Raw genomic sequence first — 16,963 nt, forward strand, 5'->3', positions numbered from 1 at the left:
AATCCCAGTCACAAAGACTAAGATTTCTTTGTGATTTGTCCCAAGTCCCAGTCACAAAGACTGAGATTTTTTTTGTGATTTGTCCCTAGTCTCAGTCACAAAGACTGAGATTTCTTTGTGATTTGTCCCTAGTCTCAGTCACAAAGACTGAGATTTCTTTGTGATTTGTCCCTAGTCTAAGTCACAAAGACTGAGATTTCTTTGTGATTTGTCCCTAATCCCAGTCACAAAGACTGATAATTTTTTGTGTGATTTGTCCCTAATCTCAGTCACAAAGACTGAGCTTTTTTTTGTGATTTATCCCTAATCTCAGTCACAAAGACTGAGATTTCTTTGTGATTTGTCCCTAATCCCAGTCACAAAGACTGAGATTTCTTTGTGATTTGTTCCTAATCCCAGTCACAAAAACTGAGATTTCTTTGTGATTTGTCCCTAGTCTCAGTCACAAAGATTGAGATTTTTTTGTGATTTGTCCCTAGTCTCAGTCACAAAGACTGAGACTTCTTTGTGATTTGTCCCTAATTTCAGTCACAAAGACTGAGATTTCTTTGTGATTTGTCCCCAATCTCAGTCACAAAGACTGAGATTTTTTTGTGATTTGTCCCTAGGAGACTTCTTTGTGATTTGTCCCTAGTCTCAGTCACAAAGACTGAGACTTCTTTGTGAATTGTCCCTAGTCTCAGTCACAAAGACTGAGATTTTCTTTGTGATTTGTCCCTACTCTCAGTCACAAAGACTGAGATTTCTTTGTGATTTGTCCCTAGTCTCAGTCACAAAGACTGAAATTTCTTTGTGATTTGTCCCTAATCCCAGTCACAAAGACTGATAATTTTTTGTGTGATTTGTCCCTAATCTTAGTCACAAAGACTGAGATTTTTTTTGTGATTTAACCCTAATCTCAGTCACAAAGACTGAGATTTCTTTGTGATTTGTCCCTAATCTCAGTCACAAAAACTGAGATTTCTTTGGTGATTTGTCCCTAGTATCAGTCACAAAGACTGAGTTTTCATTGTGATTTCAGGGTTCGGGGTTCGGGGTTCGGGGTTCGTGGGTTGGGGATCGGAGTTCGGGGTTCAAGGTTCAGGGTTCAGGGTTCAGGGTTCAGGGTTCAAGATTCAGGGTTCAAGGTTCAGGGTTCAAGGTTCAGGGTTCAGGGTTCTGGGTTTCTTTGTGATTTGTCCCTAATCTCAATCACAAGGACTGAGATTTCTTTGTGATTTGTCTCTAGTCTCAGTCACAAAGACTGAGATTTCTTTGTGATTTGTCCCTAGTCTCAGTCACAAAGACTGAGATTTCTTTGTGATTTGTCCCTAATCCCAGTCATAAAGACTGAGATTTATTTGTTATTTGTCCCTAGTCTCAGTCACAAAGACTGAGATTTCTTTGTGATTTGTTCCTAATCCCAGTCACAAAGACTAAGATTTCTTTGTGATTTGTCCCTAGTCCCAGACACAAAGACTGAGATTTTTTTTGTGATTTGTCCCTAGTCTCAGTCACAAAGACTGAGATTTCTTTGTGATTTGTTCCTAATCCCAGTCACAAAGACTGAGATTTCTTTGTGATTTGTCCCTAATCTCAGTCACAAAGACTGAGATTTTTTTGTGATTTATCCCTAATCTCAGTCACAAAGACTGAGATTTCTTTGTGATTTGTCCCTATTCTCAGTCACAAAGACTGTGATTTTTTTGTGATTTGTCCCTAGTCTAAGTCACAAAGACTGAGATTTCTTTGTGATTTGTCCCTAATCCCAGTCACAAAGACTGATAATTTTTTGTGTGATTTGTCCCTAATCTCAGTCACAAAGACTGAGTTTTTTTTTGTGATTTATCCCTAATCTCAGTCACAAAGACTGAGATTTCTTTGTGATTTGTCCCTAATCCCAGTCACAAAGACTGAGATTTCTTTGTGATTTGTTCCTAATCCCAGTCACAAAAACTGAGATTTCTTTGTGATTTGTCCCTAGTCTCAGTCACAAAGATTGAGATTTTTTTGTGATTTGTCCCTAGTCTCAGTCACAAAGACTGAGACTTCTTTGTGATTTGTCCCTAATCTCAGTCACAAAGACTGAGATTTCTTTGTGATTTGTCCCCAATCCTTGTCACAAAGACTGAGATTTTTTTGTGATTTGTCCCTAGGAGACTTCTTTGTGATTTGTCCCTAGTCTCAGTCACAAAGACTGAGACTTCTTTGTGAATTGTCCCTAGTCTCAGTCACAAAGACTGAGATTTTCTTTGTGATTTGTCCCTAGTCTCAGTCACAAAGACTGAGATTTCTTTGTGATTTGTCCCTAGTCTCAGTCACAAAGACTGAAATTTCTTTGTGATTTGTCCCTAATCCCACTCACAAAGACTGATAACTTTTTGTGTGATTTGTCCCTAATCTTAGTCACAAAGACTGAGATTTTTTTTGTTATTTAACCCTAATCTCAGTCACAAAGACTGAGATTTCTTTGTGATTTGTCCCTAATCTCAGTCACAAAAACTGAGATTTCTTTGGTGATTTGTCCCTAGTATCAGTCACAAAGACTGAGTTTTCATTGTGATTTCAGGGTTCGGGGTTCGGGTTTCAGGGTTCGTGGGTTGGGGATCGGAGTTCGGGGTTCAAGGTTCAGGGTTCAGGGTTCAGGGTTCAGGGTTCAGGGTTCAAGATTCAGGGTTCAAGGTTCAGGGTTCAAGGTTCAGGGTTCAGGGTTCAGGGTTTCTTTGTGATTTGTCCCTAATCTCAATCACAAGGACTGAGATTTCTTTGTGATTTGTCTCTAGTCTCAGTCACAAAGACTGAGATTTCTTTGTGATTTGTCCCTAGTCTCAGTCACAAAGACTGAGATTTCTTTGTGATTTGTCCCTAATCCCAGTCACAAAGACTGAGATTTTTTTGTGATTTGTCCCTAGTCTCAGTCACAAAGACTGAGATTTCTTTGTGATTTGTTCCTAATCCCAGTCACAAAGACTAAGATTTCTTTGTGATTTGTCCCTAGTCCCAGTCACAAAGACTGAGATTTTTTTTGTGATTTGTCCCTAGTCTCAGTCACAAAGACTGAGATTTCTTTGTAATTTGTCCCTAGTCTCAGTCACAAAGACTGAGATTTCTTTGTGATTTGTCCCTAGTCTAAGTCACAAAGACTGAGATTTCTTTGTGATTTGTCCCTAATCCCAGTCACAAAGACTGATAATTTTTTGTGTGATTTGTCCCTAATCTCAGTCACAAAGACTGAGCTTTTTTTTGTGATTTATCCCTAATCTCAGTCACAAAGACTGAGATTTCTTTGTGATTTGTCCCTAATCCCAGTCACAAAGACTGAGATTTCTTTGTGATTTGTTCCTAATCCCAGTCACAAAAACTGAGATTTCTTTGTGATTTGTCCCTAGTCTCAGTCACAAAGATTGAGATTTTTTTGTGATTTGTCCCTAGTCTCAGTCACAAAGACTGAGACTTCTTTGTGATTTGTCCCTAATTTCAGTCACAAAGACTGAGATTTCTTTGTGATTTGTCCCCAATCTCAGTCACAAAGACTGAGATTTTTTTGTGATTTGTCCCTAGGAGACTTCTTTGTGATTTGTCCCTAGTCTCAGTCACAAAGACTGAGACTTCTTTGTGAATTGTCCCTAGTCTCAGTCACAAAGACTGAGATTTTCTTTGTGATTTGTCCCTACTCTCAGTCACAAAGACTGAGATTTCTTTGTGATTTGTCCCTAGTCTCAGTCACAAAGACTGAAATTTCTTTGTGATTTGTCCCTAATCCCAGTCACAAAGACTGATAATTTTTTGTGTGATTTGTCCCTAATCTTAGTCACAAAGACTGAGATTTTTTTTGTGATTTAACCCTAATCTCAGTCACAAAGACTGAGATTTCTTTGTGATTTGTCCCTAATCTCAGTCACAAAAACTGAGATTTCTTTGGTGATTTGTCCCTAGTATCAGTCACAAAGACTGAGTTTTCATTGTGATTTCAGGGTTCGGGGTTCGGGGTTCGGGGTTCGTGGGTTGGGGATCGGAGTTCGGGGTTCAAGGTTCAGGGTTCAGGGTTCAGGGTTCAGGGTTCAAGATTCAGGGTTCAAGGTTCAGGGTTCAAGGTTCAGGGTTCAGGGTTCTGGGTTTCTTTGTGATTTGTCCCTAATCTCAATCACAAGGACTGAGATTTCTTTGTGATTTGTCTCTAGTCTCAGTCACAAAGACTGAGATTTCTTTGTGATTTGTCCCTAGTCTCAGTCACAAAGACTGAGATTTTTTTGTGATTTGTCCCTAATCCCAGTCATAAAGACTGAGATTTATTTGTTATTTGTCCCTAGTCTCAGTCACAAAGACTGAGATTTCTTTGTGATTTGTTCCTAATCCCAGTCACAAAGACTAAGATTTCTTTGTGATTTGTCCCTAGTCCCAGACACAAAGACTGAGATTTTTTTTGTGATTTGTCCCTAGTCTCAGTCACAAAGACTGAGATTTCTTTGTGATTTGTTCCTAATCCCAGTCACAAAGACTGAGATTTCTTTGTGATTTGTCCCTAGTCTCAGTCACAAAGACTGAGATTTTTTTTGATTTGTCCCTTGTCTCAGTCACAAAGACTAAGACTACTTTGTGATTTGTCCCTAATCTCAGTCACAAAGACTGAGATTTTTTTTGTAATTTGTCCCTAGTCTCAGTCACAAAGACTGAGATTTCTTTGTTATTTGCCCCTAGTCTCAGTCACAAAGCTTGAGACTTCTTTGTGATTTGTCCCTAGTCTCAGTTAAAAAGACTGAGATTTCTTTGTGATTTGTCCCTAGTCTCAGTCACAAAGACTGAGATTTCTTTGTCATTTGTCCCTAATCTCAGTCACAAAGACTGAAATTTTTTTGTGATTTGTCCCTAGTCTCAGTCACAAAGACTAAGATTTCTTTGTGATTTGTCCCCAATCTCAGTCACAAAGACTGAGATTTCTTTGTGATTTGTCCCTAATCTCAGTCACAAAGACTGAGATTTCTTAGTGATTTGTCATTTGTCCCAAAACTCAGTCACAAAGACTAAGATTTCTTAGTGATTTGTGATTTGTCGCTAATCTCAGTCACAAAGACTTAGATTTTTTTTGTGATTTGTCCCTATTCTCAGTTACAAAGACTGAGATATTTTTGTGATTTATCCCTAATCTCAGTCACAAAGACTGAGATTTCTTTGTGATTTGTCCCTAATCTCAGTCACAAAGACTGAGATTTCATTGTGATTTCTGGGTTTGGGGTTCGGGGTTCGGGGTTCGTGGGTTGGGTATCAGAGTTCAGGGTTCAAGGTTCAGGGTTCAAGGTTAAGGGTTCAGGGTTCAGGGTTCAGGGTTCAGGGTTCAGGATTCAGGGTTCAGGGTTCAGGGTTCAGGGTTCAGGGTTCAGGGTTCAGGGTTCAGGGTTCAGGGTTCAGGGTTCAAGGTTTCTTTGTGATTTGTCCCTAATCTCAGTCACAAAGACTGAGATTTCTTTGTGATTTGTCCCTAGTCTCAGTCACAAAGACTGAGATTTCTTTGTGATTTGTCCCTAGTCTCAGTCACAAAGACTGAAATTTCTTTGTGATTTGTCCCTAATCCCAGTCACAAAGACTGATAATTTTTTGTGTGATTTGTCCCTAATCTTAGTCACAAAGACTGAGATTTTTTTTGTGATTTAACCCTAATCTCAGTCACAAAGACTGAGATTTCTTTGTGATTTGTCCCTAATCTCAGTCACAAAAACAGAGATTTCTTTGGTGATTTGTCCCTAGTATCAGTCACAAAGACTGAGTTTTCATTGTGATTTCAGGGTTCGGGGTTCGGGGTTCGGGGTTCGTGGGTTGGGGATCGGAGTTCGGGGTTCAGGGTTCAGGGTTCAGGGTTCAGGGTTCAGGGTTCAAGATTCAGAGTTCAAGGTTCAGGGTTCAAGGTTCAGGGTTCAGGGTTCAGGGTTTCTTTGTGATTTGTCCCTAATCTCAGTCACAAAGACTGAGATTTCTTTGTGATTTGTCTCTAGTCTCAGTCACAAAGACTGAGATTTCTTTGTGATTTGTCCCTAGTCTCAGTCACAAAGACTGAGATTTCTTTGTGATTTGTCCCTAATCCCAGTCACAAAGATTGAGATTTTTTTGTGATTTGTCCCTAGTCTCAGTCACAAAGACTGAGATTTCTTTGTGATTTGTTCCTAATCCCAGTCACAAAGACTAAGATTTCTTTGTGATTTGTCCCTAGTCCCAGTCACAAAGACTGAGATTTTTTTGTGATTCGTCCCTAGTCTCAGTCACAAAGACTGAGATTTCTTTGTGATTTGTTCCTAATCCCAATCACAAAGACTGAGATTTCTTTGTGATTTGTCCCTAGTCCCAGTCACAAAGACTGAGATTTTTTTGTGATTTGTCCCTAGTCTCAGTCACAAAGACTGAGATTTCTTTGTGATTTGTTCCTAATCCCAATCACAAAGACTGAGATTTCTTTGTGATTTGTCCCTAGTCTCAGTCACAAAGACTGAGATTTTTTTTGATTTGTCCCTTGTCTCAGTCACAGAGACTAAGACTACTTTGTGATTTGTCCCTAATCTCAGTCACAAAGACTGAGATTTTTTTTGTAATTTGTCCCTAGTCTCAGTCACAAAGACTGAGATTTCTTTGTGATTTGTCCCTAGTCTCAGTCACAAAGACTGAGACTTCTTTGTGATTTGTCCCTAGTCTCAGTTACAAAGACTGAGATTTCTTTGCGATTTATCCCTAGTCTCAGTCACAAAGACTGAGATTTCTTTGTCATTTGTCCCTAATCTCAGTCACAAAGACTGAAATTTTTTTGTGATTTGTCCCTAGTCTCAGTCACAAAGACTAAGATTTCTTTGTGATTTGTCCCCAATCTCAGTCCCAAAGACTGAGATTTCTTTGTGATTTGTCCCTAATCTCAGTCACAAAGACTGAGATTTCTTAGTGATTTGTCATTTGTCCCAAAACTCAGTCACAAAGACTAAGATTTCTTAGTGATTTGTGATTTGTCGCTAATCTCAGTCACAAAGACTTAGATTTTTTTTGTGATTTGTCCCTATTCTCAGTTACAAAGACTGAGATATTTTTGTGATTTATCCCTAATCTCAGTCACAAAGACTGAGATTTCTTTGTGATTAGTCCCTAATCTCAGTCACAAAGACTGAGATTTCATTGTGATTTCTGGGTTTGGGGTTCGGGGTTCGTGGGTTGGGTATCGGAGTTCAAGGTTCAAGGTTCAGGCTTCAGGGTTCAGGGTTCAGGGTTCAGGGTTCAGGGTTCAGGGTTCAGGATTCAGGGTTCAGGGTTCAGGGTTCAGGGTTCAGGGTTCAGGGTTCAGGGTTCAGGGTTCAAGGTTTCTTTGTGATTTGTCCCTAATCTCAGTCACAAAGACTGAGATTTCTTTGTGATTTGTCCCTAGTCTCAGTCACAAAGACTGAGATTTCTTTGTGATTTGTCCCTAGTCTCAGTCACAAAGACTGAAATTTCTTTGTGATTTGTCCCTAATCCCAGTCACAAAGACTGATAATTTTTTGTGTGATTTGTCCCTAATCTTAGTCACAAAGACTGAGATTTTTTTTGTGATTTAACCCTAATCTCAGTCACAAAGACTGAGATTTCTTTGTGATTTGTCCCTAATCTCAGTCACAAAAACTGAGATTTCTTTGGTGATTTGTCCCTAGTATCAGTCACAAAGACTGAGTTTTCATTGTGATTTCAGGGTTCGGGGTTCGGGGTTCGTGGGTTGGGGATCGGAGTTCGGGGTTCAAGGTTCAGGGTTCAGGGTTCAGGGTTCAGGGTTCAAGATTCAGGGTTCAAGGTTCAGGGTTCAAGGTTCAGGGTTCAGGGTTCTGGGTTTCTTTGTGATTTGTCCCTAATCTCAATCACAAGGACTGAGATTTCTTTGTGATTTGTCTCTAGTCTCAGTCACAAAGACTGAGATTTCTTTGTGATTTGTCCCTAGTCTCAGTCACAAAGACTGAGATTTCTTTGTGATTTGTCCCTAATCCCAGTCATAAAGACTGAGATTTATTTGTTATTTGTCCCTAGTCTCAGTCACAAAGACTGAGATTTCTTTGTGATTTGTTCCTAATCCCAGTCACAAAGACTAAGATTTCTTTGTGATTTGTCCCTAGTCCCAGACACAAAGACTGAGATTTTTTTTGTGATTTGTCCCTAGTCTCAGTCACAAAGACTGAGATTTCTTTGTGATTTGTTCCTAATCCCAGTCACAAAGACTGAGATTTCTTTGTGATTTGTCCCTAGTCTCAGTCACAAAGACTGAGATTTTTTTTGATTTGTCCCTTGTCTCAGTCACAAAGACTAAGACTACTTTGTGATTTGTCCCTAATCTCAGTCACAAAGACTGAGATTTTTTTTGTAATTTGTCCCTAGTCTCAGTCACAAAGACTGAGATTTCTTTGTTATTTGCCCCTAGTCTCAGTCACAAAGACTGAGACTTCTTTGTGATTTGTCCCTAGTCTCAGTTAAAAAGACTGAGATTTCTTTGTGATTTGTCCCTAGTCTCAGTCACAAAGACTGAGATTTCTTTGTCATTTGTCCCTAATCTCAGTCACAAAGACTGAAATTTTTTTGTGATTTGTCCCTAGTCTCAGTCACAAAGACTAAGATTTCTTTGTGATTTGTCCCCAATCTCAGTCACAAAGACTGAGATTTCTTTGTGATTTGTCCCTAATCTCAGTCACAAAGACTGAGATTTCTTAGTGATTTGTCATTTGTCCCAAAACTCAGTCACAAAGACTAAGATTTCTTAGTGATTTGTGATTTGTCGCTAATCTCAGTCACAAAGACTTAGATTTTTTTTGTGATTTGTCCCTATTCTCAGTTACAAAGACTGAGATATTTTTGTGATTTATCCCTAATCTCAGTCACAAAGACTGAGATTTCTTTGTGATTTGTCCCTAATCTCAGTCACAAAGACTGAGATTTCATTGTGATTTCTGGGTTTGGGGTTCGGGGTTCGGGGTTCGTGGGTTGGGTATCGGAGTTCAGGGTTCAAGGTTCAGGGTTCAAGGTTAAGGGTTCAGGGTTCAGGGTTCAGGGTTCAGGGTTCAGGATTCAGGGTTCAGGGTTCAGGGTTCAGGGTTCAGGGTTCAGGGTTCAGGGTTCAGGGTTCAGGGTTCAGGGTTCAAGGTTTCTTTGTGATTTGTCCCTAATCTCAGTCACAAAGACTGAGATTTCTTTGTGATTTGTCCCTAGTCTCAGTCACAAAGACTGAGATTTCTTTGTGATTTGTCCCTAGTCTCAGTCACAAAGACTGAAATTTCTTTGTGATTTGTCCCTAATCCCAGTCACAAAGACTGATAATTTTTTGTGTGATTTGTCCCTAATCTTAGTCACAAAGACTGAGATTTTTTTTGTGATTTAACCCTAATCTCAGTCACAAAGACTGAGATTTCTTTGTGATTTGTCCCTAATCTCAGTCACAAAAACAGAGATTTCTTTGGTGATTTGTCCCTAGTATCAGTCACAAAGACTGAGTTTTCATTGTGATTTCAGGGTTCGGGGTTCGGGGTTCGGGGTTCGTGGGTTGGGGATCGGAGTTCGGGGTTCAGGGTTCAGGGTTCAGGGTTCAGGGTTCAGGGTTCAAGATTCAGAGTTCAAGGTTCAGGGTTCAAGGTTCAGGGTTCAGGGTTCAGGGTTTCTTTGTGATTTGTCCCTAATCTCAGTCACAAAGACTGAGATTTCTTTGTGATTTGTCTCTAGTCTCAGTCACAAAGACTGAGATTTCTTTGTGATTTGTCCCTAGTCTCAGTCACAAAGACTGAGATTTCTTTGTGATTTGTCCCTAATCCCAGTCACAAAGATTGAGATTTTTTTGTGATTTGTCCCTAGTCTCAGTCACAAAGACTGAGATTTCTTTGTGATTTGTTCCTAATCCCAGTCACAAAGACTAAGATTTCTTTGTGATTTGTCCCTAGTCCCAGTCACAAAGACTGAGATTTTTTTGTGATTCGTCCCTAGTCTCAGTCACAAAGACTGAGATTTCTTTGTGATTTGTTCCTAATCCCAATCACAAAGACTGAGATTTCTTTGTGATTTGTCCCTAGTCCCAGTCACAAAGACTGAGATTTTTTTGTGATTTGTCCCTAGTCTCAGTCACAAAGACTGAGATTTCTTTGTGATTTGTTCCTAATCCCAATCACAAAGACTGAGATTTCTTTGTGATTTGTCCCTAGTCTCAGTCACAAAGACTGAGATTTTTTTTGATTTGTCCCTTGTCTCAGTCACAAAGACTAAGACTACTTTGTGATTTGTCCCTAATCTCAGTCACAAAGACTGAGATTTTTTTTGTAATTTGTCCCTAGTCTCAGTCACAAAGACTGAGATTTCTTTGTGATTTGTCCCTAGTCTCAGTCACAAAGACTGAGACTTCTTTGTGATTTGTCCCTAGTCTCAGTTACAAAGACTGAGATTTCTTTGCGATTTATCCCTAGTCTCAGTCACAAAGACTGAGATTTCTTTGTCATTTGTCCCTAATCTCAGTCACAAAGACTGAAATTTTTTTGTGATTTGTCCCTAGTCTCAGTCACAAAGACTAAGATTTCTTTGTGATTTGTCCCCAATCTCAGTCCCAAAGACTGAGATTTCTTTGTGATTTGTCCCTAATCTCAGTCACAAAGACTGAGATTTCTTAGTGATTTGTCATTTGTCCCAAAACTCAGTCACAAAGACTAAGATTTCTTAGTGATTTGTGATTTGTCGCTAATCTCAGTCACAAAGACTTAGATTTTTTTTGTGATTTGTCCCTATTCTCAGTTACAAAGACTGAGATATTTTTGTGATTTATCCCTAATCTCAGTCACAAAGACTGAGATTTCTTTGTGATTAGTCCCTAATCTCAGTCACAAAGACTGAGATTTCATTGTGATTTCTGGGTTTGGGGTTCGGGGTTCGTGGGTTGGGTATCGGAGTTCAAGGTTCAAGGTTCAGGCTTCAGGGTTCAGGGTTCAGGGTTCAGGGTTTAGGGTTCAGGGTTCAGGATTCAGGGTTCAGGGTTCAGGGTTCAGGGTTCAGGGTTCAGGGTTCAGGGTTCAGGGTTCAAGGTTTCTTTGTGATTTGTCCCTAATCTCAGTCACAAAGACTGAGATTTCTTTGTGATTTGTCCCTAGTCTCAGTCACAAAGACTGAGATTTCTTTGTGATTTGTCCCTAGTCTCAGTCACAAAGACTGAAATTTCTTTGTGATTTGTCCCTAATCCCAGTCACAAAGACTGATAATTTTTTGTGTGATTTGTCCCTAATCTTAGTCACAAAGACTGAGATTTTTTTTGTGATTTAACCCTAATCTCAGTCACAAAGACTGAGATTTCTTTGTGATTTGTCCCTAATCTCAGTCACAAAAACAGAGATTTCTTTGGTGATTTGTCCCTAGTATCAGTCACAAAGACTGAGTTTTCATTGTGATTTCAGGGTTCGGGGTTCGGGGTTCGGGGTTCGGGGTTCGTGGGTTGGGGATCGGAGTTCGGGGTTCAAGGTTCAGGGTTCAGGGTTCAGGGTTCAGGGTTCAAGATTCAGAGTTCAAGGTTCAGGGTTCAAGGTTCAGGGTTCAGGGTTCAGGGTTTCTTTGTGATTTGTCCCTAATCTCAGTCACAAAGACTGAGATTTCTTTGTGATTTGTCTCTAGTCTCAGTCACAAAGACTGAGATTTCTTTGTGATTTGTCCCTAGTCTCAGTCACAAAGACTGAGATTTCTTTGTGATTTGTCCCTAATCCCAGTCACAAAGACTGAGATTTTTTTGTGATTTGTCCCTAGTCTCAGTCACAAAGACTGAGATTTCTTTGTGATTTGTTCCTAATCCCAGTCACAAAGACTAAGATTTCTTTGTGATTTGTCCCTAGTCCCAGTCACAAAGACTGAGATTTTTTTGTGATTTGTCCCTAGTCTCAGTCACAAAGACTGAGATTTCTTTGTGATTTGTTCCTAATCCCAATCACAAAGACTGAGATTTCTTTGTGATTTGTCCCTAGTCTCAGTCACAAAGACTGAGATTTTTTTTGATTTGTCCCTTGTCTCAGTCACAAAGACTAAGACTACTTTGTGATTTGTCCCTAATCTCAGTCACAAAGACTGAGATTTTTTTTGTAATTTGTCCCTAGTCTCAGTCACAAAGACTGAGATTTCTTTGTGATTTGTCCCTAGTCTCAGTCACAAAGACTGAGATTTCTTTGTGATTTGTCCCTAGTCTCAGTCACAAAGACTTAGATTTTTTTTGTGATTTGTCCCTATTCTCAGTTACAAAGACTGAGATATTTTTGTGATTTATCCCTAATCTCAGTCACAAACACTGAGATTTCTTTGTGATTTGTCCCTAATCTCAGTCACAAAGACTGAGATTTCATTGTGATTTCTGGGTTTGGGGTTCGGGGTTCGGGGTTCGTGGGTTGGGTATCGGAGTTCAGGGTTCAAGGTTCAGGGTTCAAGGTTCAGGGTTCAGGGTTCAGGGTTCAGGGTTCAGGGTTCAGGGTTCAGGGTTCAGGGTTCAGGATTCAGGGTTCAGGGTTCAGGGTTCAGGGTTCAGGGTTCAGGGTTCAGGGTTTAGGGTTCAAGGTTTCTTTGTGATTTGTCCCTAATCTCAGTCACAAAGACTGAGATTTCTTTGTGATTTGTCCCTAGTCTCAGTCACAAAGACTGAGATTTCTTTGTGATTTGTCCCTAGTCTCAGTCAAAAAGACTGAAATTTCTTTGTGATTTGTCCCTAATCCCAGTCACAAAGACTGATAATTTTTTGTGTGATTTGTCCCTAATCTTAGTCACAAAGACTGAGATTTTTTTTGTGATTTAACCCTAATCTCAGTCACAAAGACTGAGATTTCTTTGTGATTTGTCCCTAATCTCAGTCACAAAAACAGAGATTTCTTTGGTGATTTGTCCCTAGTATCAGTCACAAAGACTGAGTTTTCATTGTGATTTCAGGGTTCGGGGTTCGGGGTTCGGGGTTCGTGGGTTGGGGATCGGAGTTCGGGGTTCAGGGTTCAGGGTTCAGGGTTCAGGGTTCAGGGTTCAAGATTCAGAGTTCAAGGTTCAGGGTTCAAGGTTCAGGGTTCAGGGTTCAGGGTTTCTTTGTGATTTGTCCCTAATCTCAGTCACAAAGACTGAGATTTCTTTGTGATTTGTCTCTAGTCTCAGTCACAAAGACTGAGATTTCTTTGTGATTTGTCCCTAGTCTCAGTCACAAAGACTGAGATTTCTTTGTGATTTGTCCCTAATCCCAGTCACAAAGACTGAGATTTTTTTGTGATTTGTCCCTAGTCTCAGTCACAAAGACTGAGATTTCTTTGTGATTTGTTCCTAATCCCAGTCACAAAGACTAAGATTTCTTTGTGATTTGTCCCTAGTCCCAGTCACAAAGACTGAGATTTTTTTGTGATTTGTCCCTAGTCTCAGTCACAAAGACTGAGATTTCTTTGTGATTTGTTCCTAATCCCAATCACAAAGACTGAGATTTCTTTGTGATTTGTCCCTAGTCTCAGTCACAAAGACTGAGATTTTTTTTGATTTGTCCCTTGTCTCAGTCACAAAGACTAAGACTACTTTGTGATTTGTCCCTAATCTCAGTCACAAAGACTGAGATTTTTTTTGTAATTTGTCCCTAGTCTCAGTCACAAAGACTGAGATTTCTTTGTGATTTGTCCCTAGTCTCAGTCACAAAGACTGAGACTTCTTTGTGATTTGTCCCTAGTCTCAGTTACAAAGACTGAGATTTCTTTGCGATTTATCCCTAGTCTCAGTCACAAAGACTGAGATTTCTTTGTCATTTGTCCCTAATCTCAGTCACAAAGACTGAAATTTTTTTGTGATTTGTCCCTAGTCTCAGTCACAAAGACTAAGATTTCTTTGTGATTTGTCCCCAATCTCAGTCACAAAGACTGAGATTTCTTTGTGATTTGTCCCTAATCTCAGTCACAAAGACTGAGATTTCTTAGTGATTTGTCATTTGTCCCAAAACTCAGTCACAAAGACTAAGATTTCTTAGTGATTTGTGATTTGTCGCTAATCTCAGTCACAAAGACTTAGATTTTTTTTGTGATTTGTCCCTATTCTCAGTTACAAAGACTGAGATATTTTTGTGATTTATCCCTAATCTCAGTCACAAAGACTGAGATTTCTTTGTGATTAGTCCCTAATCTCAGTCACAAAGACTGAGATTTCATTGTGATTTCTGGGTTTGGGGTTCGGGGTTCGTGGGTTGGGTATCGGAGTTCAAGGTTCAAGGTTCAGGCTTCAGGGTTCAGGGTTCAGGGTTCAGGGTTCAGGGTTCAGGGTTCAGGGTTCAGGATTCAGGGTTCAGGGTTCAGGGTTCAGGGTTCAGGGTTCAGGGTTCAGGGTTCAGGGTTCAGGGTTCAGGGTTCAAGGTTTCTTTGTGATTTGTCCCTAATCTCAGTCACAAAGACTGAGATTTCTTTGTGATTTGTCCCTAGTCTCAGTCACAAAGACTGAGATTTCTTTGTGATTTGTCCCTAGTCTCAGTCACAAAGACTGAAATTTCTTTGTGATTTGTCCCTAATCCCAGTCACAAAGACTGATAATTTTTTGTGTGATTTGTCCCTAATCTTAGTCACAAAGACTGAGATTTTTTTTGTGATTTAACCCTAATCTCAGTCACAAAGACTGAGATTTCTTTGTGATTTGTCCCTAATCTCAGTCACAAAAACAGAGATTTCTTTGGTGATTTGTCCCTAGTATCAGTCACAAAGACTGAGTTTTCATTGTGATTTCAGGGTTCGGGGTTCGGGGTTCGGGGTTCGGGGTTCGTGGGTTGGGGATCGGAGTTCGGGGTTCAAGGTTCAGGGTTCAGGGTTCAGGGTTCAGGGTTCAAGATTCAGAGTTCAAGGTTCAGGGTTCAAGGTTCAGGGTTCAGGGTTCAGGGTTTCTTTGTGATTTGTCCCTAATCTCAGTCACAAAGACTGAGATTTCTTTGTGATTTGTCTCTAGTCTCAGTCACAAAGACTGAGATTTCTTTGTGATTTGTCCCTAGTCTCAGTCACAAAGACTGAGATTTCTTTGTGATTTGTCCCTAATCCCAGTCACAAAGACTGAGATTTTTTTGTGATTTGTCCCTAGTCTCAGTCACAAAGACTGAGATTTCTTTGTGATTTGTTCCTAATCCCAGTCACAAAGACTAAGATTTCTTTGTGATTTGTCCCTAGTCCCAGTCACAAAGACTGAGATTTTTTTGTGATTTGTCCCTAGTCTCAGTCACAAAGACTGAGATTTCTTTGTGATTTGTTCCTAATCCCAATCACAAAGACTGAGATTTCTTTGTGATTTGTCCCTAGTCTCAGTCACAAAGACTGAGATTTTTTTTGATTTGTCCCTTGTCTCAGTCACAAAGACTAAGACTACTTTGTGATTTGTCCCTAATCTCAGTCACAAAGACTGAGATTTTTTTTGTAATTTGTCCCTAGTCTCAGTCACAAAGACTGAGATTTCTTTGTGATTTGTCCCTAGTCTCAGTCACAAAGACTGAGACTTCTTTGTGATTTGTCCCTAGTCTCAGTTACAAAGACTGAGATTTCTTTGCGATTTATCCCTAGTCTCAGTCACAAAGACTGAGATTTCTTTGTCATTTGTCCCTAATCTCAGTCACAAAGACTGAAATTTTTTTGTGATTTGTCCCTAGTCTCAGTCACAAAGACTAAGATTTCTTTGTGATTTGTCCCCAATCTCAGTCACAAAGACTGAGATTTCTTTGTGATTTGTCCCTAATCTCAGTCACAAAGACTGAGATTTCTTAGTGATTTGTCATTTGTCCCAAAACTCAGTCACAAAGACTAAGATTTCTTAGTGATTTGTGATTTGTCGCTAATCTCAGTCACAAAGACTTAGATTTTTTTTGTGATTTGTCCCTATTCTCAGTTACAAAGACTGAGATATTTTTGTGATTTATCCCTAATCTCAGTCACAAAGACTGAGATTTCTTTGTGATTAGTCCCTAATCTCAGTCACAAAGACTGAGATTTCATTGTGATTTCTGGGTTTGGGGTTCGGGGTTCGTGGGTTGGGTATCGGAGTTCAAGGTTCAAGGTTCAGGCTTCAGGGTTCAGGGTTCAGGGTTCAGGGTTCAGGGTTCAGGGTTCAGGATTCAGGGTTCAGGGTTCAGGGTTCAGGGTTCAGGGTTCAGGGTTCAGGGTTCAAGGTTCAGGGTTCAAGGTTTCTTTGTGATTTGTCCCTAATCTCAGTCACAAAGACTGAGATTTCTTTGTGATTTGTCCCTAGTCTCAGTCACAAAGACTGAGATTTCTTTGTGATTTGTCCCTAGTCTCAGTCACAAAGACTGAAATTTCTTTGTGATTTGTCCCTAATCCCAGTCACAAAGACTGATAATTTTTTGTGTGATTTGTCCCTAATCTTAGTCACAAAGACTGAGATTTTTTTTGTGATTTAACCCTAATCTCAGTCACAAAGACTGAGATTTCTTTGTGATTTGTCCCTAATCTCAGTCACAAAAACAGAGATTTCTTTGGTGATTTGTCCCTAGTATCAGTCACAAAGACTGAGTTTTCATTGTGATTTCAGGGTTCGGGGTTCGGGGTTCGGGGTTCGGGGTTCGTGGGTTGGGGATCGGAGTTCGGGGTTCAAGGTTCAGGGTTCAGGGTTCAGGGTTCAGGGTTCAAGATTCAGAGTTCAAGGTTCAGGGTTCAAGGTTCAGGGTTCAGGGTTCAGGGTTTCTTTGTGATTTGTCCCTAATCTCAGTCACAAAGACTGAGATTTCTTTGTGATTTGTCTCTAGTCTCAGTCACAAAGACTGAGATTTCTTTGTGATTTGTCCCTAGTCTCAGTCACAAAGACTGAGATTTCTTTGTGATTTGTCCCTAATCCCAGTCACAAAGACTGAGATTTTTTTGTGATTTGTCCCTAGTCTCAGTCACAAAGACTGAGATTTCTTTGTGATTTGTTCCTAATCCCAGTCACAAAGACTAAGATTTCTTTGTGATTTGTCCCTAGTCCCAGTCACAAAGACTGAGATTTTTTTGTGATTTGTCCCTAG

The sequence above is a fragment of the Camelina sativa genome, chromosome 5 (genome assembly GCF_030686135.1).
Source record: "Camelina sativa cultivar CO46 ecotype springtype chromosome 5, ASM3068613v1".
Classification (NCBI taxonomy): Eukaryota; Viridiplantae; Streptophyta; class Magnoliopsida; order Brassicales; family Brassicaceae; genus Camelina; species Camelina sativa.